The sequence below is a fragment of the Orycteropus afer genome, unplaced genomic scaffold, assembly GCF_000298275.1.
Source record: "Orycteropus afer afer isolate SDZICR_OR568_19922 unplaced genomic scaffold, OryAfe1.0 scaffold00019, whole genome shotgun sequence".
NCBI classification, from domain to species: Eukaryota; Metazoa; Chordata; class Mammalia; order Tubulidentata; family Orycteropodidae; genus Orycteropus; species Orycteropus afer.
Genome location: NW_006921606.1, coordinates 8201646 through 8219145, shown reverse-complemented (window position 1 = coordinate 8219145; position 17500 = coordinate 8201646).

Sequence of the window (17500 nt, the reverse complement as noted above, 5' to 3'; positions counted from 1 at the left end):
GTGGCAGACATTGTTGGTTGTTACAACCACTGGGATGGGGATTGCTAATGGGTAGGGGCCAGGAACGCTGTTCAACATCCACAATATATGAGACAACCCTTCTCAACAGAGAACTTAAAATGTCAGTAGTGCCAAGGTTGGAAACCACTGGCCTAGATTATATGCTCTGTTGGGGCAGGAAATGAGCCTTTTCTTGTTCATTGTTTTATCCCAAGCCCTAAAGCACAGTGACTAAATCACAGTGGGAGCTTTGGTTGCATATTGCCTAAGGCATTTGACTGCTACCTGAAGGCTGGCGATTCAAACCCATCAGCTTCTGGTTGGAAGGAGGATTGGGCAATCTACTTCCAAAATGATACTGTCTCAGAAACCCAAGGAGGGGTTGCTATGAGTTGGATCTGACTCCACAGCAGTGAGTTTGATTTTTTTTTTTTTTTTTTTTTTTTTTTTTTTTTTTTAGTATGGAGAGGCAGAAGGAGAGGAGAAAAGGAATGAAGAGAAGGGAGGAAGGAAAGGGCAGTCTCTGTAGCATATTCTTTGTTAACTGAAGACACATCACTAGTTTTGGCTCTATCAACGTGCTGTAGTCTCTGTGCCAAAGAATTTTACTCTCTCTCTAAAATTTTACCAATGCAAACCCCAGTTGTTGGTATCATGCCAGATGCCCCTCCTACACACCAGGGAGTATCAGCCCTCATCAGTAGCCTCACCTCTCCCATTAGGCACTGAAAAGAGGGTCTTCCTTCTCCACCCAAAGATGTACGTCCTTTAGGCCACAAGTGGCCTTCAACGTTGATGTTGACTCTCATACCTCAAGCCCACACAGGTCTAAGCACCCCACACTCACTCTGCACATATGTGTACACATGTATGTGTACATGCACACACATATGCATGCACGCATGCATGCATGCATGTGTACATGCATGCATGTATACTGCACACATGCATGCATGTATACATGCACACATGGATACAGAAGACAGCTTTAATTCTAAGATGCTGATTCTCCTGCTTAGGGCTGGGTCTGGTGGCCTGGGATGGTCTCCTCACATGCAAACAAAACCTGGTGAATTCTGAACACTTACATTCCAGAGAGGTCTGTTTTTCATTCCCCTTCCAAATTGTCATCTGAGCAAACACAAACTCTGGTGGGACACTATAATGTAGAGCTATCCTGCTGTCCCCACCCACAGGGCCCAGTCTTCTCCCTCGGCATTCCTAGTCCCTCTCATGTGTCTCCTGTGACTGTGCTGACTGACCTGTTGAGCAAGAAATGGATTGAAGAGAGGCTGTTTACAAGGCATCCACCAGCATGCTTTGGCTGCCAAGTTTTGTGTAAGACTGGAAATATCCAAATGAGAAGTCCAGCCTTTCTACAGTCTCACCAGAAATGTAGACTATAGCAGTGATGCATGGTTTCTCTAACACAGTCAATGCATGCGTCGGCCTACCAGGAACAGAGTACAGCCTTGTTGGGCGGGATCCCCCATCCTCACAGGGGATGGAAGTTGCCAAACCTGCGGAGCTTATCAAAAGAGCAAAGCAGTGGCATCCTTAGATTTTCCCACCCACATGAACCTTGGTCATGGTGACATATTCCATCCCTTCACCTTCTACAGGTGGGAGCTCTGGTAGCATAGTGGCTAAGACACTTGCCTGCTAACCAGACGGCTGGCGGTTCAAACCCACCAGCCACTCCTCGGAAGGAAGGTTGGGCAATCCTACTTCCGTAGTGATACTGCCTCGGAAACCCAAGGAGGGGTCGCTATGAGTCGGGGCCGACTCGACGGCAAACAACAACAACAACAACAACAACTGCTGGAGGAGGGGGGAAGGCATGCAGGAGATGAAGGGAATAAAGGCTGCACGAACAGTGTTTGGACACAATGTGAGGTTTGTCACATAGATCCTCTCCTCATCACTACCAACTTTCCCCCATCTCCTCTAGTAGCCCCAACCTCCCCAGTCAGCCTCTGAAAAGAGGGCTGAGGTCTTGCATCGATGCAAAGTAGAGGCAAGCTTTGAACCCAACACTCAAACATTGGATCTCATTCCATATCCCCAGGCTGCCCTTCCAATGGACACTTTAAATATAATTTAAAAAAAAAAAATTTAAAAACCCATTTCCCATCGAGGCAATTCCAACCCATGGTGACTCCATGTGTGTCAGAGTAAATGGTGCTCCGTAAGATTTTCAGTGGCTAATTTTGGGAGAACTAGATTGCCAGGCTTTCTTCTGAGGCACATCTGGGCAGGCTCAAACCTCCAACCTTTCAGTTGGCAGCCACATGCATAACTATGTGCACCTCTCAGGAACTCCTGTAATGGATGCTTTAAAACATCCAAAAAGATGTGTTGTTTTTCTTTCCTGGCATCCACAAAAACCATGTCAAAAACGTTGCCTACAAACAAGGATGTCATTTTTAGTACCAATCCCAGCTCTCCATGCAGCCCCTTCCAGCCAGTTCTCCACAACACTTTCCCAGTGACACTTGGTTATTGAGTCATCTCCAGTAGTCAATGGCCAGTAGTAGCTTCTGGTGTCACCTCTTCTTGGGACATTACATTTTAGCAGGACACCAGTCCAAAGAGGCAACTTCCAAAGGGTGAGGGAGCCGTCGACATATTGCCTCCAAACCCCTGCATGGCTCATACACATTGGAAGGTTTTAGAAACTATGCAGCAAAACCCCCAAGGACGTAAGAGGTGGATTGTTCCCAACCTGATCTGCTGCTGGGGGTGGATTTTATAGTGTGGCCTGGCAGCAAGTACAGAGTGAAATGGCATTTGGGAAGCATGGGAACTGCCAGCAATCACTCATGCCTGAAGCCGGGCTTTCCTGCCTGAAGCCAGGAGGCTTATTAAGGTCTTTCAACCACAGCTGAGAAGAAGGAAATTTTTTCAGAGCCCATATTGAAAGAGAAGCACCTCTTAGAGTTGCGGTATTTGCCCAGATCCTGTGGTAGCAGAGGGAAATAAATTCAGCTATGAGAAAGCATTTAGAGGTGGTTCTGACTTTAAAATCTGCCTCTAGATGTGACACACTGAGAAGGACATTATCAACAGCCTTGTGTCCCAGCATAACCATGGGGTAACACTAAATGCAAAATAAAGAAAGTTCTGTTAAAAAGAAAGGACAAAAACAGTGGAGGCACAGTGTTCTTCAAAAATGTCCACGTCATAAAAGACAAAGAAATGCTGTGGGAATGTTCCAAACTAAAGGATTCTGTTTTGGTTCTCTTAATTCTTCTCTAACAGATATATACCACAGGTGATTGCTTTAACAAATGGGGCTTTATTCTCTTATAGTTTAGGAAGCTAGAAGTCCAAGTGCAAAGTGCCAGCTCTAAGGGCTGGGTGAAGACACCTTAAACTTGGGCTACAGCTCTGCCTCTTACTCCCAGGCCATTGGAGCTGGAGGTTTCTCTTTACTCAGCCAGATGCTGGCTGCTGAGGCTAACAAACCCAAGGTGGAGAAGTACAATGGCACAGTCCCAAGCTATCACACAACATGGCAGGCTACTAGTTCAAGTCCAGAAACAGTCCCAAGATCAGCAGGCAGCATGGCAGGCTGCTGAATGAAGGCTTGGCTATACACAGAGTCCAAGCATGTCACACGTTGAGTCCAAGCTCAACACCTTCCTCAAAGGGTCTTCTTATATACTAGAAGCAGAACACATCCCTAAGGCAGCTACTCAGCTCCTCACAGCAGATTCCATCATGGAGTTGACTACCAGTCTTATCATGGGAACAACTACATCCAGCTGCCCAGCTACTCAAAACCAGGCCCACCCAAGTTGCTACATAACCTTAACTACCACAGAAATCTGAAGAGACATGACAACTAAATGCAATACCTTCCCCTAGACTGGATCCTGTAAGGGAGTGGGAAGGCTGCAAAGGACATTATTAGATCAAATACAAAATTGGAAAATAGACAGGAGACTAGGTGAAAGTATTGCATCAATATAGATGTATGGAGTTGACCATGACCATGATCATGTAAGAGACAATCTCTACTTTTAGGAAATACTTAAGTATTTAGGGAGAAAGCACCATGATATATATAACTTACCCTCAATAGTTCAGGAAAAATATTATACACATACACATGTATAGCAGAAGTGGGTAAAATATGATGTTTCTAGTGTTATTTTTACTTTTGCAACTTTTGTAAATTTAAAATTAATTCCAAATTAAAAGTTGAGAGCTTTTTTTAAAAAAATAAAGCTGATCTCTGAATAACTGCCAGTAGCAGCATGGGGCCCATCATAGGACACATTCTAATTTTCTCAAATAACTGCTATGTTCCAGAAATTTCCTTAGAGCCAGCACAAAAGTGAGCAAAACCAACTGTCTTGGAGCTTACCAACAGGAGGAGGAGGAGACAGGAAACAAAGCAGAAGTCACACAAATCAGTTAATCATCAAAAAGTGTTGAAAACTATAAGGGTGAAGTTCAAACAGATAAAAGAATATAAATTGGGAACCTAAATTAGATTATGTGTCAGGAAAGCTTAAACAAAGAGCTGAGGGAGTGTGAGTAGTGAGGCATTCCAGAGTGGCCCTGTCAAGTCTGTTACTGAGTTAGTCACGGAGCGTGAAGCAATGGTGGGGAGGGGAACAAGGGTAACTGCAGGTATCAGGTCTTGAGCCATGAGGTAAGAGGAGTGCCACTCACTGAGACCTGACACCAACCCAGGGTCTGTGCACAGCTGGCGGAACCATTCACACAGCTGCTTATTGCCCTGGCACCTACTGCTACCTCCACACTTGTCTCCTCTCTGGTTCTGACCCACACACCTGGCTGCTGGCTGGAGCCTACCAGGAGTAGGGGTTTCTCCTTTGTCCTCACAGGTCTTACCAGCTAGCAGCTGTGATACAGTCTCTCTCCTGGAGAAAAAGCCTAATTCCAAAGATGCAGTCCTCACTGATGCCTCTGAACAGCCTCTGGGTCTGAGCACTTCCTTTGGAATCTCCTCAGTGCACTCAACGCCCTGCCTTTGGGAGCAGATGTGATTACCTTCAGGCGGCCACAGGTATGTGGAGCTGCTCTGGGACAGGAGGTGGGGCCTCCAGCTGAATACTGTGACTCCAAAACACTGGGCCCTGATGCCAGTAGGAGAGGTGAATCCCAAGAAGGGCCCAAGCAGGGGTAGCATCCTGAATCGAAACACCACAGCTCCCAGGATGGCTCTAAGAAGCCACTCTGGTATTGTGATTTCACACACCTAACTCCACCACACAGGAGGCTCTGGGAGATGGAAAGAGTTAACTCACTCCACTGCTAACCACAAGATTGGAGGTTCAAGTCCACCCAGAGGCACCTAGAAGAAAGGCCTGGTGATCTACTTCTGAAAAATCAGTCATTGAAAACCCTGTGGAGCACAGATCTACTCTGACACACATGGAGTTGCCATGAGTGGTTTAGCTTAAGGGCCAAGAGACTCTGGAATCAGACCTTTGGGTTTGAACCCTGCCTCTGCCCCTCCCAGCTGCGTGACCTGACTCTGCCTCCCTGGGCTTCCATTTCCTCACTTGTAAACTGGGGACAAACAGTCCCTCCTTCATAGGTGCTGTGAGGATTAGGTCAATTGATTCTTTTAGAACAGCACCAAACCCACAGTGAGGAGTGTGTCATCCAAATTCTGCTGTTGGATTTATTACTACTGTGTCCTCATTCTCCAAGGAGACATCCACTTCCTGCAGGTCACTGGAATCCACCCCTCCCTCTGCAGCCTAGCATACTGGCCCTGTTACGTGCCCTGACCTCTGAGTGCACCCTGAGCCCTGTCTAGCCTGTGCCTGTGGCCCCCGCCCCACCACATTCATGAGCAAGCCCAGTCTTGTCTCTCTCACACTGACCACTGTCCTCTCTTTCTCAAGGCCTTCTGCTGTTCTTGTGCAAACCTGTGTTTTCCCTTTTACATCCCTTCATGGCTGGACAGTGCACAAGTAAACAAAAGAACAAGCATGCAATCAAATTAGAAGCTTCCCTTGGGAAGAAAATAGCCTGTGGCTACTTTCATGAGCGTGCTGCCTCCCCACTGATACTAGGGCCTGAGACCGGAACTCTGCCACCACAAGGGGCTTAGGGTTGGGTTTGTGATAGACGTGTAAAGCCCTAAAGGGCCTTTCAGCTCCAGTTCCACAGCCAGTGTTCCCTCTAGTGGAAACCTCCTGGCTGCGCATCATTTCCTGGACATCTTTATGAAATAGGCCTCTACTCACAATGGCATGTTATTTCACGTCGAAGACTTCTGTGGGAACCTGGAAAGCAGGCAGGCGGGCGCCGGCAGAATAGTGCAACAGCGACATCTCGTGGCCATACAGGGTGTCTGCGAAGTTCCGCGATCGGCGACCGGGAATCTTCCATCAGCAGGAAAACGTGATTCGGCCTGATCCGTGGTCACATCGCATTAACTGGGCTTTAGGGCGTCTTCAATAACACAATAAGCAGCCGCCGCCACCTCATTAAGAGAAGTAAAGGCCAAAACGCTTACAGGGTTTTAGCCTACTCAGCTTGGGTATTGACGAAGACGCTGGACCGAGATTCCCATGGTTCCCGACCGCGTGAGCCAGGTACGTGGCCTCGCGGGTCTCCAGCCGGTCTATGGTGTCTGGAGCCCGCGAATCTTGAGCCCTCTTGTGCGGACTGGCCTGCACGATCGTGGACAGGTGTCACTAAGGGGAAGGAAGGACTTTTCTTGTAGAAGACCCCACATCAGTGCTCAGGCTATACTCTAACGTACCTACTTTTCATCCTGCTGGACCAGAAAGGCAGCCACTGGGGAAAAATGGGACCTCTAGAGAGCCACCTCCTTTTCTTTCCCCCAGCTAGGGTTCTCAGATCTGAAGGAACATCCACAGCAACCTGGAAGTTTCTTAAAATGCCTAGGTCCCCCACTGAGGGTGCGTTTGTATCAAGTTCTCTGGTGATGCAGGTGCTGCTGGTTCTGGAAAGCTCTTTTAGAACCACAGCTTAAGCCTAATATTCAGGCCTTTAGTGCTTCTTCCTCAACAGTTGGAAAGCCCAGTGGTCTGCGTTTGCCTTGCTCTGGCTGCACTGGCAGAGCCCAGCACCTGTCTGACAAAATTTGGGGTGTCTGGTAAGACATGGGAGAAAGGATACCATACAGCTTAACACTGGGCTCTGTCTTCACTCCCCAGGTCTTGCCACCCTCAGCAGGCCTTGATCCACCAGAGACAGAGTCACCCAGGCCTAGCTAATAGCTATGAAGGCCCTTGATCCTCACCAGTGTTCAGACTCTCCTACAAATTTGCATTCTTGTGTGTGAGGTTGAGGTCATCTCTATAGATAAATATTGGTGGATTTCCACCATCTTTTGAGAAAGATGTGTATTTAGGACATTTCTGGGTTCATCAGTTGATTTCACCAGAAGGTGGTTTCCTCAACCTGCAGTTTCATATTTGTGGGACACTGGCAATCAGGCTTATCACAGTATATATGTGTTGGGCCAATCAGAAGTTAGCAATGCCCTGAGCCTCTGCCTATCATATTCAAGTCAATCACCCCACTTATGCATTCAGCCAATCAGAAATGAGCATTCTCTGAGCCCCTTCAGCAGGACCCACAACATTGCTTGTTATTGTTGACCCACGTGTTCCACAGTAGAACTGCCCCATAAAGTTTTCTTGGCTATAATACTTTATGGAAGTAGACTGCCAGGTCGTTCTTCCACCATGCTGCTGGGTGGCTTCAAACCACCAACCCTTATGTTAGTAGCCAGTCACAAACTATTTGTGTCACCCAATCTTCCTTGACATTGCTTATCCCTGCACTATTACTCATACTTGCCCTATTAACTCAAGAACTGGGTCTCAGTTGATGTGGCTCCTGATATGCAGCATAGATCAATTGAAGAAGTGCTTTGCATGTAACTTGGAACTGGTAAATTATGAATGTAAGCCATGAGACAAAATATATACATGCAGGAACAAAGTTAACAGGCCCAAGCCTGACATCCACTAGCCAGATCTCTCTTTCCACCTCACATGCCAGCTAGGAGTAGATATAGGCTGAATTATGGTCCCTGACTCCCAGGACAATGCTCTCTCTTACTCCACCAACATTAGTCCCACCTCAAATTAAGCGGAGTCAATTAAGGTTCCAGACACCAAGGCAGAGGTTGCAAACTCCATACTCTGGAACACTCTAGAGTCTACGTGGTATGGCCATGTGGACATGAGGACAATTTCTCCTCCTGGAATATGGTACACATGACCTGCTGAATCACACTGTGATCATCCTTGTGGTAAAAATAGAAACAGAGACCAGGTGGCCCATGAAGCCTAAGACAGTCTTCTACCCCACCTTCATCTCAGAAGCTCCAAGATGGTGAAACTCTCATGTGACTGCCATAGATAAATAGATAGACATAAAAAAACAATTGCCATCCAGTCAGTTCTAATGCATGGCAACCACATGTGTCAGAGTAGAAATGTGCTCCATAGGGTTTTCAGTGGCTGATATTTCAGATTATCAGGCCTTTCTTCTGAGTTGCTTCTGGGTGGACTTGAACAAACAACCTTTTGATTAGCAGCCCAGTACATGAATTGCACCACCCAGGGACCCCTAAACACAGACACAGACACAGACACATACACACACACACACACACACACAATTTCATATCTTAGAAAGCAGTAAAGAATCTGTCATATCTTCCAGGAACCAGGTCATGGCCTGCTGCCTTTTTCTCTTGCATTTGGGACATCACTGCTTCGTTTCTGAGAGCTATTTAGTGGCTGAGCTTTGATTCTACTCCAGCTCCTGTTCCAGTGCTAATGGGTGGGGGCTGCCAGGAGGGGGCGCTAGTGCCCCTCTGCCCAACTTCAGCACAAATTGTAGCAGGAACTATATCCTTTGCAGAGATGTAAGAGGCAGGAAGATGCTAAAGAGGGGCAGGGGTCCAGACACTGCAAAGCCAGTTTCTGCCAAGGAAACAGAATCCCAGGGAAGACTGGTCTTCTGAGGGAGAGACTTCAGAGATCAGAAATCCTCCCCCATCTAAAAATATTTCCCCTACCCTCACTTTTTGGTTTTTATTCCTTTGGGTAAAATCTCTACATTTCACAGACTGCTTTTTCTAATAGCTGAAAGACAGGAAGCAGGCTAAATGTTCAACAGGAAGAAAGTGATTACATAAACCAAGGTACATTTAGTTGATGAACCTTTAAACTAAATAAAACATGTTGCTGTTGAGTTGATTCTGGCTCAGAGTGACCCTATAGGACAGAGTGGAACTGTAGGCTGTACTTTTTATGGAAGCAGACTGCCTCATCTTTCTCCCACGGGGCGGCTGGTGAGTTCGAACATCTGACCTTTTGGTTAGAAGCTGAGTTAGGTATGATGGTTGAAAGTATTATCATAAAATTACCCAGATAACATTCAAATTAAAAAAAAAAAAAAACCTACACTAAAAATTGCAGATACAATAGGATTACAAGTATGGTATATGATGCTTTACTTTTTAAGAACTTTTTAAAATCTAGAAGTGTATGTGCCAAAATATTGCAGGATATCTCTGGGGCAGTGTGAGGATTTGGGGAAGTGTAAGTATATAGCAAGATATGAATCATTAAAGGTAGCCTGTTTCCCTCTCAGAGCTCTGCCCTATGTAACTGTCCTCTGGACTCTGCCTTCTACCTGGGTTGTGCCTGCCACCCGACCTCAGGAGCTCTCCATGGGAACACATACCACACCAACACCACACCAGATTGACAGTGTCCAGGCTCTCCCAAGGGCCATTTCTATATATTCAGGCTTTCAGTGGCTACCTACCAGGCTCAACTTCATCAATCTGAGGGGGCTGTGATACCACAACCCTGGCTTCAGAGATCTTACAAGCCAGAGGACATCCCCAAGTGGACCCTTTTCTTCTGAGTCCCTCCATTAGCATCATCATAGAGTCCAAGAATCAAACAATTCCACCTGCTGCTTCCACAGATCTCTCTCTCTCCCCTCTCTCTCTTTCTCTCTCAGCAGCACCTCTCCCCCTTCTCACAAGTCCCCTCCCCCATCCCACTCAGGGTTGTATCCAGTATGTGGCCCTTGAAGCAAATGCACTGTGGACAGTTGGTTCGCCCCACAAGCAACATCTATCGCTCCCTCAGAGCCCACTTCCCCAGAACGGTTCCATCAGCCATTTTTCAGGTACCATATTGGTGTGTTAATGGTTGAGATAGAATGAAAAAGATGAAGGGGGGCGTTGGAAGCAGGATGGGATCACATGGAGCATAGAGCCGAGGGTCCAGTTTCCCACCACACTGGGCAGAGCCACGGCCCATATCCAGACCCAGCACAGATGCTGACCCAGTTTTGGCAGTGACTAGCAATGCTGCTGCCCAGCCCCTCCCTGCCAACCCACCCCATCCTTTTTGCCTTGGTAACTCCTGCTCACCCAATATCTCAATAGAGAGCACTGTTCCAGGAAGCCTTCCCACCTGTGGAAGGGATACCCCTGCTGGGTACCCCTGCCTCTGTTACTGTCATTGTTTCTTCTAGGGTCTGCTACCCACAATGGCTGGAAAGTTCCAAGAGGGCAAGGGCCATGCTCCTGAGTATGTCACAACCCTCAACACAGTGCCCAGTTGTTTGTAGGAGGCAGCGAGGGACGGAGGGAGGGAAGGAAGGAGGAATGAAGTGGTTCTACAATAGTTTTTAAAAGCTGGAGCCCAGAGCTCACTGTGTTCAAGTCTTCATTGCAGAGACACACAAGGCACTCTGTGGCTGGGTGGGTCTTAGGCATCTTAATCACCAGTCTCAGCTTGACTTAACTGGGCGAAAGTCTGCAGGCAGAAGGGCATCACCCACCCCTCCCACCAGAACCCAATCCTGGGATGAAGAGACCCGGAGCTCCCCTCACTCCAATCCAGCCCCTCCTCCCAGGGGAGGAACAGATGGTCTGCTTCCTGGCTCCTTCCCTTCCCTCTTCCCAATGCCTAGATCACTCTCTACACCACTGAGAGCCTCCCCACCAGAAATCCAGCCTCCCAGTGGTAGTGGGCATTTACCTTAAGCTTCCCGGTGAGTGCTGGAGGAGGGACATTGTTTCCGTTGTATAAATAAGCAAAACTGGCCCCAAAAATATACAGGATACTGCTACTGAGAGGAAAATGCAAAGTAGCACATCAAAAATCTGAAGATGAAAATGGGACCACAGAACAGACAGGAGTTAAAATCAGAGTTGGACAATAATTTGTCTCTAGGTCCATGGTCCTGTGCTTCTGAATCTTCCCACCACCCTATCAGAAGATGCCAAAGGGATAGCAGCCCTGAAAGGGAGGAAAGGGCCACAGAGAAGGGCCCCCAATGGGCATTCACCACGAGGGACCCTGGTCGTAAGTGCACTTCCCCACCCCTCACCTGCAGTGGTGCACAGAAGGGGGGACATGTTGAATAAGAAAAACAAAATACCATCAAACTCTGAGAGTGAATCTTAGGCTGAAAGGGTCCTGCTCTGAGAGTTACCTTCAAAAGAGAACCCGCACACACACCTGTCCACAGGATGCAAACAGAATGACTCCTATCTCTGCATTCAATCACTGTTGGAAGGTATGCTAATTAACAATCTTAGTGGAAGAGAGCCAGGTAATGACCTCTGCCCCCAGGAGTCTCACTGCAGATGTGTGCGTGGTGGTCATGTTGTTGTTAGCTACTGTTGAGTTGCTCATTGCTGACCCCGTGCCCGACAGAATGAAATGCTGACAGTCCTGCACCATCTCCATGATCAGCTGCAGATCAGACCATAGGCTTTTCACTGGCTGAGTTTTGGATGTTAGATGGCCAGGCCTTTCTTCCTAGTCCATCTTGTTCTAGAAGCTCCACTGAGGTCTGGGCAGTAAACACAGTAACACACAAGCCTCCACTGGCAGACGGGTGATGGCTGTACATGACAGGCAACGGCTGGGAGTCAAACCCCCAAGTCTCCAGATGTGTGTTTACATCTGTTTGTTTTCTCCCCATTCTTTCCCTTTCCCTGAGGCTTTGTCAAAATACTCAGCCCCACTCAACCTGAAAGGGACCAAGGAGCAGACAGGTCTCATAAAGACACCTCCCATCCTACCCCCATTTTAACCAGTGGCAAAGGGAGGCAGGGTGCATTGCAATGGATTTGGGACTCTGTCTCTATTTCCTCGTTGGCAAGCCTATGGGGTTGATGAAGAAATATTTGGATTCTGTTTGCACTCTTGGATCCACACAATGAAAGCTAAGCACTTAAAAAAGAGAGAGAGATATTCTTGAGCAGCTTTTAGAAACAAATCTCAGTTGCATTATCTGCCTCGTTACATCACTGAAATTGGGGGCAAGAGGCAGTAACCATAGATCCATATTGAAACAGATTGTGGCTGTTTGCATCAAAAGAGATAAATAGGCAGAGGGATAGGGACTGCAAGAGCAGTCAGTACTGCTCTCTATCTCTTTAATTTGTAAAGCACAGAGTTTACAGCTGCAGTTGAAGATGCCTGGGCCAGATCCTTCTCTATTTCAGCAGGGAGAAGGCGAGTCTCAATTGCGTGGAGACCAATTCAGTACCTCAAAGTACTACCAGGCTGGCTTTGGTTTGTGCAAGACTGCCATCGTGTGGCCTTAGTGGGTATTACCCTGGAAAACAAAAGAAGGCTCCAAGAGGAGAGGCACGCCGCTGGAAGAAACAAAGGTTACACTAATCAAAAAGGCTAGTAGTTTTAACCAACCCAGTGACTCCAGGGCAGAAAGCCATGCCCATTTTCTCCCATAAAAGACTGCAACCTAGAAAACCCTATTGGATAGTTCTACTGTCACAAGGGGTCACTATGAGTCAAAATTAACTCAGTGGCACCTAATATGCTGCCTGCAAGTCAGGTTGCTTTTTTTCTTTCACCAACCAGAATGAGGGATTAAGAAAGATATAGATCAAGCCCAGTTAGAGGAACATCAAGTTCTAATTTTGCCACCTGGGTCCAAGTGTCTTCTGCAGGGCATCACCTGGGCTGTGCCTTGAGCCTCCAAACCAAAACCACACCAGGTGCCAGGGAGTCAACTATGACTCTGGTGACCCTATATATACCAAAATAGAACTGTGCTCCATAGAGTTTTTAACAGTGGATTGTCTGAAAGTTTATCTTTTCAAGGGGCCTCTGGATGAACTTGAACTGCCAACCTTCAGGTTTGCAGCCAAGTACATAGACTATTTGCACCACACTGGGACTTCCATGAGACCCAGCCTCCTGTAAATGAGTTAGAGCAGTCCAAAGGTCTAAGATGCTAAGTATACCTGAGCATGGACCTGGTGTCCTCTGGTCATCTTATAAGACCTGTCCATAGCAGCCTTTGCTGAACCCTGCCTCATCTCAGACAAAGCCCTAGGGTTCCCAAGATTCTCTGTGTGCAGGAGCTGCAAATAGCAGTATAAAAGGAGGCTGTGGCATCTTCATCGATGCCTTCTTGTGGCCTGCATACTCTCAGCTCACTCTGAAGCTGATAATTCAAGCAAGGCTGGGGTAGGCTCAACTTGCAGACATGGAGAATTTGACAGATAAAAGGAACAGTTAGTTCAGGGCAGGGTTTCTCGACCTCAGCACTATTGACATTTTTCTCTGCAAAATTCCTTATTGTGAGGGGCCGTACACTGTAGAATTGTTAGCAGCACCCCTGGCCTCTACCCACAAGCTGTCTGCAGCTACTCTCCTCTCATTTGTGACAACAAAAAATGTCTCCAGACATAGCCAAATATCCATGGGGGCAAAGCTGCCCATTATGAATCAGAATCAACTCAATGGCATTGGGGTTTTTGGAACGCAACATAAATGTATTATCTTATAGTTCTAGAGGTCATCAATCCAACATGGGTTTTGCGGGGCTAAAATCAAGGTGTTGGTGGGATTGGTTCCTTCTGAAGACTATTGGGAAGTCTGTTTCCTTGCCTTCTCCTGCTTCTAGAGGCAGCATTCCTAGGCTCATGGCTCCTTCCTCCTTCTTCAAAGCCAACTATGGGCACGAGTCTTTCTCCTCGGCATCCCTCTTGCATTCCTCTTCTGTAGTCAAATCTCCCCTTATAAGGACCTTTATGAGCACATTGGGCCCATCTGGGTAATCCAGGGTCATCTCCCCATCTCAAAATGCTTAATCGCATCTGCAAAGTCCCTTTTACCATATAAGGAAACATATTCACAGGTTCTGGAGTTTCAGACATGAACATATTTGGGGGAGTCATTATTTAGCTGACCACAAGAGGTCTCAAGTGTAATTGGCTCCAGGGCCAGAGAAACAAGTGCAGATGAGTGACAAAGGTCAGCACATGGTGGAAAGGTGGAGACAGACCCTCCATGGAAGGACAGTAGCTTCTGGGTCCTAATGTCCTATGGCCTCAAACAAATCTCTTCTTTAAACTGTTTGGAACTCTTGGGCTGCCATTTTGCAAACCCTGACTCAATCTCTTCATCTTACCAACAAGGATGTTGAGGTCTCAGAAGGGAAGTGGCTCTCCCAGGCCCCACTGGAGTGAAGGGCCAGGCTGGAACCTGACCCTGAATCTTCTCGGTACTGAACAAAAGTTCACATTGTTATTATTATTTGCGTGGAATCATCTCCTACTCATGGTGCCCCCACGTAGAACAGAAGGAAGTGCTGCCCAGCCCTATACCACCTTCATGGTTGTTGGTCTGCTCAAATCATTGTTGTGGCCAAAGGAGAACATTTCTGACAGTGGAATTTCACATTGTGCTTTAGGCTGGTAAGAGAGACAAAATTACCTAACCCACTGTCAGCAGAGAGGGAACCTGCAGGCCCCAGTGCTATCTCCCAGGAGGCTAGACATCCATGAGAACTTGATCCAAAGCTGCCCAAGGGGCTAAGAAGTAGAACAAAGTGGGGGCCACTCACTGCAGTGGGGTGACTGACAAGCCTGTGTCTGTCCCCAACCTGGGGAGGGTGACAGCAAGGTTGACTCTGTACCAAGTATAGTGTCAGCAAGGAAAGTCAAATAAATGTCCAGTTAGCAGCTTTGAAGTTTAAGACCCCAGGCTCAATGGACAGGGGCATGAAGAAATTGAAAAAAAAGAAAAAAGAAAAAAACTCCTACACAGACTTGGGGGTCCAGAGCAGAAGAGAGGGATGCCCAATTTCCAGCCTTGAATTCAGGGAGAAGGAGAGGCTACAAAGAGCAATCAAGCCTCAGAGCACAGACAAGGGTGAGGGGGTGGGGTGGGGAGAGAGGCCAGCCTCACCACAAAGCTGCCAAGCTGTGCTTTCCCCAGTCGGAACAGATGTGTGATTTCCCATGTGACCAGGAGCAGCAGGGACATGAAGAAAAACCTGCAGGCCCCAGTACTATCTCCTGGTTGGGACCAGGGAAGCATCAGCAGAGGCCAGCTTGGGTTCAGACAGCAGGCCAGTAGAAAATGTGCTCAGCTCATCGATTGGTGCCTAAGACCAGGAATCACGACAAGACAATAATAGTCCATGTTAGCCGTAGACAGGACAGAGATGCTGCCTCTTCACCAAGACCACCACATGAGTATGCTTCGAACAGAGAACTGACCCCAGGAAGAAAGAAGCACCAAGGAAAATCCTATGTGGAATAAGGTTAGATTGGAAAGCATCTGGAATTGACTAGGTAACGTTTTCTATCAGCCAGAAAGAGTGTTCAAGATAAAGCTCATTTATAGGAAATCAAGTTATAGTTTTGCACACCCGAGTGTGAATTGCGCCAAGTCAAAATGAAGTACAATAATACTTCTGCAGGTAGCACTTTGCTAGATTAGAGGCCCTGCTGTTGGAGTCCCTGAGTGGTTCAAACAGATAATGTGCTCAATCAGTTGGCTGCTAACCAAAAGGTTGGAGGTTAGGGTCTACCCAGAAGCTCCTCAGAGAAAAGGAAGGTTGAACAATTTACTTCTTAAAAATCAGCCATTGAAAACCCTGTGGACTACACACTTCGGGTCACCATGAGTCAGAGTCGATATGACGGCAACTGGTCCTGGTCTCCTAGGCACTATCCGTTGGACCCTCACAGGAAACTAGTGAGATGGGTTTTATAGCTAAGGCCTATGCAGCTGGGATCTGTGCTGTGAAATGACCTGCCCAATATAAGCTGTCAAAAACACTGGGCCAAAGTTTGGACTCAAAACACTGTGTGTCCCCTGACAAACTGGCCTCAAAGATATGATAGGTCTGTGGAAGGGAGCCCTCTCTCAAGCTTCAGTCTACTGCAAAAAGTGAGTGGGATAAAAATCCTTGTTGAAATCACACATTGTTGGTGTCTGTCTTCTTCAGCTCAAATTGGGTCTAAAATGTCCTGTAAGGGAAAATCATTTAAAGTCTTTTTAGGAAATAGCCGGAAATTGTTGATGAGGTGAGTGGGATCATGGAGGTGAGAGAGCACTCCTGAGTTTGGGTCTCTGATATTGAAAGCCTGGGCCAGCTAGAAACTTGGCCCCACAGCCAGCAGCAGCTACGGGAAGCTGGGGGGAGGGTAGGAGAGGGGTTAGAACTCTGCTGCTGACTTCAGACACCACCCCATATACTTCCAAGGTCACTGAATCTCAGAGCCCAAGCCACCAGCCCCCCCCCCAAAAAAAAAAAAAAAAAAAAACTGCCTTCAAGTTAATTCCAACTCATAATGACCCCATAGGGTTTCCAAGGCTGTAACTCTGTATGCAAGTAGATTGCCTCATCTTCCTCCTGTGGAGCAGCTGGCAGGTTTGAACTACCGACACTTTCATTGGCAGCCAAATGCCTTATCCACTACACCATCAGAGCTCCTTAAGACAACACAGGGGAGGAATAAAAGTTTCTGGAAAGTACAATGTTTCCTAAATTGAGAATTTTATTGAATTTTGTTTTCTATATGGAAATAGTTAAGAAATATGTTCTTCATTTTAAAATATGGCATTACACTATTAGATATCTTGTCCTAGCTACACATCTACCTACCATCCCTAAGCAATCTTACATGATTTTTTTTTTGAGGCAAAAATCACATATCACTTAAAGTGAACAATTCATTGACATTTAGTACAGTCACATGTAAGTGTTGTACAACCACCACTTCTGTCCACTCCCAACACATTTTTATCACCCCAAAAGAAACCCCATACCCATTAGTAACCACTCCTCATTCTCCCCTCCACCAGTAATCTACTTCCTGACTCTATAGATTTGCCTGTCCTGGACATTTGATATGAATGGAATGATACAATATGTAGTCCTTTGTGTCTGACTTCTTTCACTCAGTGCAGTGTTTGTTTCTTTAATTATGATTTGGGTGAAAATTGACAGAGCAAATTCACTTTCCATACAGCAGTTCACATACACTTTGTCTCATGACATTGACCAAAATTTACCAAAATGCAACAGCTCCCCTCTCACTTCCTCCTGATAGTTACCTCTTCCCTGTGTCCATCCCTCCATGCACTCCTGCCCCCTGAGCTGTCTCCCTGTGCATAAGTAACCCTTCTTTCTCCCATGATTGTTCTCTCCAAGGAGTGTATCT